The sequence below is a fragment of the Triticum dicoccoides genome, chromosome 7B, assembly GCF_002162155.2.
Source record: "Triticum dicoccoides isolate Atlit2015 ecotype Zavitan chromosome 7B, WEW_v2.0, whole genome shotgun sequence".
In the NCBI taxonomy this organism is placed as follows: domain Eukaryota; kingdom Viridiplantae; phylum Streptophyta; class Magnoliopsida; order Poales; family Poaceae; genus Triticum; species Triticum dicoccoides.
Window position 1 is genome coordinate 60299564 of NC_041393.1, and position 9967 is coordinate 60309530.

The window sequence follows — 9967 nt, forward strand, 5'->3', positions numbered from 1 at the left end:
GGGTATGCAATAGTTGGCACCCAACAGATTGGGCAAATCTGACCCCCTAAACGTCCACGGACAATGACGGCCAGCCCCTCATTTGTCCGTCCGGGTAACCCCACTAGTGCAGAAAAGTCTAACTATGGCATGCCAAAAAATGCCTTGCTGGCGTAGGAGTCCGACGCCACCAATATGGCGCCAGTGTTAAAATATAGGGGTGTCATTGGTGGCGTAGAGTTTCTGGTATCTATGGCGTTGGATAAAGTGGCACGCCGGTAATGTCAAATATACGTATGATGTGGGTACATCTCCACACGTCATAAATATGGAGAAACATTAGAGACGTTGCATATACTTCCGACGCCATTACTTAGTTTGAAAGCATAATAGGAAAAATGTTACCACGTCAACCGAAAAACGGTGCCGTGGCAGCGTTTTTTAAGATAAAAAATATTTCTAGCTAGGTAACATTAATTAAAATACATCCATGATAATTATGTGTATCACTTAAAATTAAGATAGCTAGGCAAAGTTTTGAAGTACGATAAGACTACAGAATGACATGTGTAGCTAATCGAGTAGTTTACAGAACCACAACAGCTTAGCTAGCTCTCACTATCCTGTTACATCAATAATAAGGATCATCAGTTTATTTCTTCATTGGATCCGCAAGAGACACCGGTCCGTCAGCATCGTGACCCTGCTTATTAAGACGAGTTTTTATCTCCTCCGAGCTGGCAGGTGCGCTGCCGTTGAAAATGTCGGCATGGTGGATGGCATCCTTGTTGAGGATGGTAGCAAACTTGACCTGGATGCGTCTGAACTCATCTCTTCTATCTCCCGAGCTAATTTCCTCCATTTTCTCCCCCATGCGATGATGTCAGAGTTCTTTTTAAGGCATTTTCCCTGCCGTATGTAGTCCTCCATGTGGTGGACGACGTAGTAGCCGTCTTTATCATTGTTTTTCGGTTGCTGCATGTAACAAAAGTCAGTTTTGTGGGCAAAGCGTATCGCTTTAAATTTGCCGAACTTGCGATATCCCTCTCTGATCACTCCTTCCCGGCTAGTATAATCGATCAGTACTTCATCGAGAACCTTCTTGATGCCTCTATAGTTTTTCTTCACTTTCCTCGTTGAATCCAAGAAATAAGTTTCGGCGAACTTCAGGGAAATAACGATGAGGACACAATGTTCTCTGCGTAAAAAGTAGAGAAAAACCAATTATGCTCGAGTATATAATGTTTTGACGTGGAAGCATAATGAGATTGTACGAAAGAATAGTGTGTACCGAGTACCGAATGACTTACTTCGGATAGTAGGGCACTAGGGCGTTGCCGCGCGGCCTTCCGTGGACTAACGGGCTCACCAGTGGAGTTGACTCGAGTGACCCCAATCCTGTCGGTTCCGATAGCATTTCGACTCCTAGGTTTCCGCTGCTTCTTGGTTTTTGGAGCATTCTCCTCCTCATCCTCAGCACAATACTCATCCGTATCATATTCATCAGTAGCAGCGTCCTTATCAGGATTACTATCCTCACCAGGAACATCTTTGTAGCCACTGCCTTTGATGTAGCACTGATCCGGATTTATATCCCCCAACCCCTGAAGATCTTCTTCATAGTCATCATCGTTTCCCTGCATGTCCGTAAATACATCTTCTCCATTGGCCGAATGTGTTGAAGAAGATCCCACGCCGGACATCTACAAACAAATACGACATATACTTAATTCATATACAAAATTCAAAATTTCGGCATGACCTTTGCTAAAAATATGACATATTGGTTGCCAGAAATTTGACGAAACGAAATTTAATCAATGTTTCGACAAAACATTGGCAACCCTATACAGTCCCTACAAACAAATCAGCACCTACAATACATGATTTCAACCACATATCCTCAAAAATTCGACAAATCCATGTCCATGAACAATTAAATCTTTGTGATTTCAGCCACATTTCCTCAAATCCATGTCCAATACAACTCACAATATTACAAATACAACTAATTTACGCTAAAATATAGATGTGTACCAATTGTGACAAATATGTCTAAGAACTTCAAGAAAATGGAGAGATCTCACTTACCGACGGAATCGCAGTCTCCGCGCCTGGGCAGAGCGACGTCGGACGCTTTGCAACCCGAGATGACGGGGGCGACGTCGAGGTGGTTGCCACCGGCCAGGGAGGGCGGTGGGGTCGAGTGAGCGGTGGGGGAGGGGGGCGAGGACTTGGTGTGTGTGTGGGGGTGGGTGGGAGGGCGAGGGCGCGGCGAGGTTGACGGGGGCATCGACGATAGATGATGCGGTGGCGGACAGCGATGAGGGTGACGGCGGAGGCCCGGGAAAACTGGAGTGTGTGGTTTTAGCGCAAAAGGAAATCTGCCCCAAATCGGCTAAGGGAATGTTGAAAAATAGCTATGGCGTTGGTGACGTCACCAACACCATAGATATTTAGATGTGGTGTTGGCTACGTTGCCAACACCATAGCTATGTTCCACCATTCCCTTAGCCGCTTTGGGGCAAATCTTCACCCGCCAAATTCCGTTTAGCACTATTTTGCACGTAGCTCTTTGACATCCAAAAAATATGTTATAATATTTATTTTATTAAGATTGAAATACATACAGTCCATACACACTACAGTGTTGCTTAATAATAAAAGATATATATATATATATATATATATATATATATATATATATATATATATATATATAAAAAATTAAGTGCAGCATCGTTTGTAAATTCTCTCGACAGAACTTTCTACACCCAGCAACCTGTTTCGTCTTCTTTTTGTACACTTTGTTTTGAGCTGGACTTCACTTTTTTCTTGATAGACGCCAGATTGTTTATCATCATCATGCTCATCTAGATCTTCCTTCTTGGACATGTCTTTATCGCTCAGTTCTTTCTGTTTTTTGTACAAAAGACTTCTCACTTCCTGAACCTCTGCACGGACATCGTGTCCGTTCGGCTGATTTTCATGTCCGGCCTCTTTCTTCATGCCTCCTTCTGGCTTATCATCATGTGTCACCCCTTCTTCGACTCCGGCATCCTCCTCATCCCCACCATGACTTTTCCATCGTGTATAACTAGGTATGAAACTATGTTTCAACAAGTGCATCTTCACACGACCAATGGAAGGGTCAATGAAAACTCCATTGTCGCACTTCTTACATGGACATAATATGTCCTTTTTGCCTCTGGGATTCATATCTTCCAACGCCACCTCGAAGAACTCATTTATAGTTTGATCCATATAAATATATATGTAACAATCTTTTCATACCATTTCCTACAAAACAGGTCTTTCAACACGACAATATATACACCTTTTGCTAAAAAGTGGAAAACGGAAAATTGAGCATATTACCTAGATTAGATCGATATAGTCATTGATAGATGATATCGGTCCAGGGCAGCAGACGGCCGGGTGTATTACTTAGGATCTGCAGAGAGAAACAAGCAGGATAATGTTCACAGTATGAGCTAGATACACACAACAATCAATCTATATATAGAGCTGCTCCTCCATCTTCTCCTCCCTTTTCTCCTACATTTTCATCATTGTCTCCCCCTTGTTGAAAAATATGACTTTCCATGACATTTTGCTTGCCACGCCTTCATGCACAAGACTCTCCTTCTCCCACTTCTTCCCCATCACGAATCTATTTTGTTTGGCCCTGCCCCTTGTCTGCCCTCCCCTCCACTTGGCTCATCATTGCTATCTAATTCAGTGACTGATGAGAGTTTGATCCATGATTGTTCTTCATCTTCTTGGTGGTGTTCTTGAGCTCATCATAAAGGGTTTGCCACTTCGGTTTCCCATTCAACACCACCCAACAATGGGACAAAGTGAACGTTTTTTTCTCAAATAGATGGTACAAAGTGGCAGCCAGTCCCATCTAGCAAGAAAAATGCACACACCTCAATGCCACAAACTAAGCAAACAATAAAAATGACGACCATGTGAAACAAAACTTAAATGGCTATCGAATCCAGTGCCACTTCGTTGCCTATTCACCACTTGCATATAGTAACCATGAATTTTGTTCATTAATTCTTGGATTGTGGTCCATCTATGTTGGAGATATCCCTCGTTGTGGGTGGTGTGAATAGGATGCGACTCCACATAGTGCTCGTGTTCATGGAACCAAGCATGTATTTTCCCCCAATACTTCAAGCCCTTTTGCTCGGTTCCACAAAGCTTGTGACCCACTAAAAGTGCATCTAATCCCCAAGGTGGATTTTGGTAATTTATGCTGACATATCTCGAAGAACTAATTGTACTTCAAGTATATTTGAGAAAAATTTCTTCTATGTACAACATTGGAATGAAAGGCGACCCCTACAAATGCTTAAAGACAAGTGTTGGTCAAGTGAAAGGATTCATCATTTTCATTTTAGTGATCCAAGATCACACCGAGTCCATAAGCATGTCGATAATATGATAAGGGTATGATGATGTGACAATGAGCCTTTTGATCCATGTGCTTAAAGATAAAACTTCAAAACTCCTCAAATTCGTTCAAGAATTTCCACTATATCTACCTACTAAATTCCATTCAGTGTTACCGAACCACTTCCACTCGGAGACACCAATACACGCACAAACAGATGTTGTTACAAACCCTAGTTCAATCAAAGTCTCCAACATTCTATTCGGAGTCACCTAAGTGACTTGGAAAACCTTATGTTCTCGCATCAGAATTTCAAAGCGTCAATAGAGAGTGTGCCATTGCCAAGGTGCTCACCTCGGAGCCACCGATCGAATTCACTAGGACCTACCAATGAATCTAAAAGTTGACACTTTTGTTCATCTTAGCATCACCAAGAAAACAAGTCGGAGCCTATGAGTTGTGCATAAAGTGTGTAACGGTAAGATTTTTGGTCCTGCCTACAAATAAGCCCACCTATCCCACCAATTCAACTCGAAGCAAACTCTAGTCCCATCATTTGTTGTGGGAGAGAACTCCACCTCCTTGTGTTGATTTCAAAGGGCAATCGACTCCAACCATCAATCACCCCCTTTGAGATCTAATCCCGTCTTGCTTTCCACTCCAACCTTATCCACACCCATAGCCAAATTTCAGGAGAGCTTTAGTGTTGGGGAGATTACCTTTTGAAGCACAAGAGCAAGGGATTAATTGTCAAGCAACATTGTCTTGTTACTTTTGGAGGGCGTGCACCTTTCCTAGACCAGCTAGGTGTGCTCGGAAGTCTTCAAGTTTGTGAAGAAGCCAAGAAGGTTTTATGGGCCTAGATATCGCCTACTTCATGAAGATCTACCCTAGTGAGGCCAGTCCTTCATGGGCGTAAAGCCATGGTGGAATAGATTGGTTGCTCCTAAGTGGACCCTTTGTGGATGAATGTCCTTCGTGGACCATTCCTTTGTGGAATCTTGCAACTGGAATCCTTTGTGATTCTAAATCCTTTGTGGATTGAAGCCTTCATTGTACTCCTGTAGGATATGTTGGATTACCCCGAAGAGGAAGGGTGATGTAGGACAGCAGCAGAAAGCATTTTCCTTAGTTAAGAACCAAGGTTTAACTGAACTAGTAGGAGTCAACAAGCTAACAAGATAAGCAACACCTGCACACAAACAAAATAAAAACTTGCTCCCAACTTGACAAGGGGGTATTGTCAATCCCCTCGTCTTGCTAGTTGCAAGATTAAAAGCAAATAGTGGATAGACAGTGGTACGGAAAAATGATAAAATAGTGAAAGGAAATAGAAGACAATTCTGTAAATGCGAGTATTAATAGAGGATGTACCAAGGGGGCATAAGTTCACTAGTGGCATCTCTCTCGAAAGCATGTAATGTCATGGTAGCAAAATTACTGTTGGGCAATTGATAGAAAAGCAACAATTTATAACTATGATCATTCATGTCATAATCTTGTATAAGCATTATGTATGTGATAAGTAGACCATTATCCAACTGCATCTACTACCACTAGTAGAAAAAGGGTCAAACGTGAAGCACATTAGTGCCGGTTTGTATTTGAGCCGGCACAAATGTATACATTAGTGCCGGTTCCAACAGCTAGCCGGGCCGCTCTCATTAGTACCGGTTCGTGGCTAACCTTTAGCACCGGTTCGTGCCACGAACCGGTACTAATGAGAGTGGTGGCAGGATGTTGTCAGTCTGGGCCCCCTCCAGCACCTTTAGTACCGGTTCTTGGCACGAACCGGTACTAAAGGTAGTCCTACATAAACCCTTCGTCCACCCGAGCTCGCTCTGTTCTTCCCCTTTCCCCTCTCCTCTCTTTTCTTCCCCTCTTCCTCTCGAGCTCATCACACATTTTGCCCAAAATTTGTCAAGATTTGAAGGCCCCCATCCATTCAAATGATCACAAAGGTTAGCAACTTTGTCCTTTCATCTCTCGTTGCTAGATTAGCTCTTGCAATGCTTTATATAGTTATTAATTTGTGAGTTTAGTAATTTGGGAGGAAATATATATATGTGCTAGTATTTGATTTATATGCAATTTGAGGTTAAAATAACACTTAGTTTGCATATGTAGGTGTGGTTTACTTAGTGCCTTCTAAATCTCCGTCGTAACCACCATCGATCGCCCGCACCGTCCCGTCGGCGGCACCACCTTGTGGTGAGCCTCTTGTTCATGAAATTTTATATAAAAAATTGATGTTTGTATGATTTGGATATATAGTTACTCATATAATAATTATCTTACCCGTACGTTATTTGTTATACATAGTGCCATGGTTTTGATATCCGTCCCCGTCGGCCCTCGTCCTTGTTATGATTCGGATGTGGTATATTCTCTTTTAAAACTATTTGTTGCATTTCGTGTTTATGACAAATTATGCCCATCAAGTTGACATAGATATTTTTATCTAGGAGGTATGTGAACCGGAAATTCCAACCGACCCTATTGTCGAGAGGTTAAATTTAGTTGAGAGAGAAAACGAGTACTTGAAAGAAAAATTGAAAAGAATTGAGGGGGAGAAGATGGAATTGGAGTTGCATGTTGCCGATGTCGTCGATGATCACAAGATCAAGAAGGAGAAAATGCGCTTGAAGATTAGAAAGATTAGAAAATATGCCATCGATAGTGAGGCTTGGTATCATTATTCTGTTGGATCAATTGTTACCTTAGTTGCGATCTTGATCGCATTTGTTGTTGCATTTAAATGCTTTAGCTAGAGAGTTATCTGTTTGTTGCATTTAAGTGTTGTATGAACTTTATGTATGAACTTGTATTAATTTGGTCTATTCGGTGTTGTGTAATGAAGATGAGCCGGCAATGGATGTACGATGACCGATGCTCTCCCCAGTTCGTTGAGGGCGTGCATACTTTTCTGCTTGCGGCTGAGGCAAACAAGCGGGCGGATGGTTTTATGCCTTGTCCATGTGCTGGCTGTAAGAATGGTCGCAATTACTCTACGTCAAGAACCATTCACGTCCACCTGTTTGAGTCCGGTTTCATGCCCCACTATAATGTTTGGACCAAGCACGGAGAAAGAGGGGTTATGATGGAAGACAATGAAGAAGAAGAGGACGACGACAGCTATCCTGGCCATGGGTTCCCTGAATACGATGATACAACAATGGGGGAAGAAGCTGAGCTGGTAATGCGGGAAGAAGCTGAGCCGGCAATGCGGGAAGAAGCTGAAGAAGAGGCATCAGATGAGCCCGTTGATGATCTAGGTCGGGCCATTGCTGATGCAAAGAGAAACTACGCAAGTGATTTGGAGAAGAAGAAGTTGCAGCGCATGTTAGAGGATCACAAAAAATTGTTGTACCCAAATTGCGTAGGTGACAAGAAAAAGCTGGGCACCACACTGGAATTACTACAATGGAAGGCAGAGAATGGTGTATCTAACAAGGGATTTGGAAAGTTGCTGGTAATGATAAAGGATATGCTTCCAAAGGACAACGAATTGCCCGAGAGTACGTACGAAGCAAAGAAGGCTGTCTGCCCACTAGGGTTAGAGGTGCAAAAGATACATGCATGCCCTAATGATTGCATCCTCTACCGCGGTGAGTACGAGGATTTGAATGCTTGCCCAGTATGTGGTGCATTGCGCTATAAGATCAGCCGCGATGAGCATGGTGATGTCGAGGGCGAGCGCCCCAGGAAGAAGATTCCTGCCAAGGTGATGTGGTATTCTCCTATAATACCACGGTTGAAACGTTTGTTCCAAAACAAAGAGCATGCCAAGGCGATGCGATGGCACAGAGAAGACCGTAAGAAAGACGGAAAGTTGAGAGTACCCCCTGACGGGTCGCAGTGGAGAAAAATCGAAAGAAAGTACGGGAAGGAGTTTGCAAATGACGCAAGGAGCGTATGGTTTGGTCTAAGCGCAGATGGCATTAATCCTTTTGGGGAGCAGAGCAGCAACCATAGCACCTGGCCTGTGACTTTATGTTTGTATAACCTTCCTCCTTGGTTGTGCATGAAGCGGAAGTTCATTATGATGCCAGTGCTCATCCAAGGCCCTAAACAACCCGGCAACGACATTGATGTGTACCTAAGGCCATTAGTTGAAGAACTCTTACAACTGTGGAATGGAATAGGTGTACGTGCATGGGATGAGCACAAACAGGAAGAATTTGACCTAAAGGCATTGCTGTTCGTGACCATCAATGATTGGCCTGCTCTCAATAACCTTTCAGGACAGACAAACAAGGGATACCACGGATGCACGCACTGTTTAGATGATACCGATAGTATATATTTGAAAAGTTGTAAGAAGAATGTGTACATGGGACATCGTCGATTTCTTCCGACCAGGCATCCCGTAAGAAAGAAAGGCAAGCATTTCAAAGGTGAGGCGGATCACCGGACGAAGCCTCGCCACCGTACTGGTGCTGATGTACATGATATGGTAAAGGATTTGAAGGTGATATTTGGAAAGGGTCCTGGTGGACAACCTATTCCAAAGGACGCTGACGGACACGCACCCATGTGGAAGAAGAAATCTATATTTTGGGTCCTGCCATATTGGAAAGACCTAGAGGTCCGCTCCGCAATCGACGTGATGCACATGACGAAGAATCTTTGCGTGACCCTGCTTGGCTTCTTGGGCGTGTATGGGAAGACAAAAGATACACCTGAGGCACGGGAGGACCAGCAACGTATGCACGGAGAAGACGGCATACGTCAGGGTCATGAAAGCTACGCTCTTACCAAAGAAGAGAAGGAAATCTTCTTTGAATGCCTGCTCAGTATTAAGGTACCGTCTGGCTTCTTATCGAATATAAAGGGAATAATAAACATGGCAGAGAAAAAGTTCCAGAACCTAAAGTCTCATGACTGCCATGTGATTATGACGCAACTGCTTCCGGTTGCATTGAGGGGGCTTCTACCGGAAAACGTTCGATTAGCCATTGTGAAGCTATGTGCATTTCTCAATGCAATCTCTCAGAAGGTAATCGATCCAGAAATCATACCAAGGTTACAGAATGATTTGGTGCAATGTCTTGTCAGTTTCGAGTTGGTGTTCCCACCATCCTTCTTCAACATCATGACACACGTCCTAGTTCACCTGTGCGAAGAGATTAACGTTTTGGGTCCTGTATTTCTACACAATATGTTCCCCTTTGAGAGGTTCATGGGAGTCTTAAAGAAATATGTTCATAACCGTGCTAGGCCAGAAGGAAGCATCTCCAAGGGCCATCAAAATGAGGAGGTCATTGAGTTTTGTATTGACTTTATTCCTGACCTTAAGCCGATTGGTGTTCCTGAATCGCGGCATAAGGGCAGACTAGATGGAAAAGGCACGCTAGGAGGGGAACAAATAATATGTATGGACGGACATTCTCTCACTGAAGCACACTACACAGTTCTACAGAATTCCGCCTTGGTGGCTCCGTATATGGATGAACACAAGAATTTGCTACGCTCCAAACACCCGGAGCGGTCTGATGACTGGATTACATGTGAACAAACCAGGAGTTTCGCCAGCTGGTTGCAGACACGTACCATGCATGACACCTCTATTGAAGATGACCT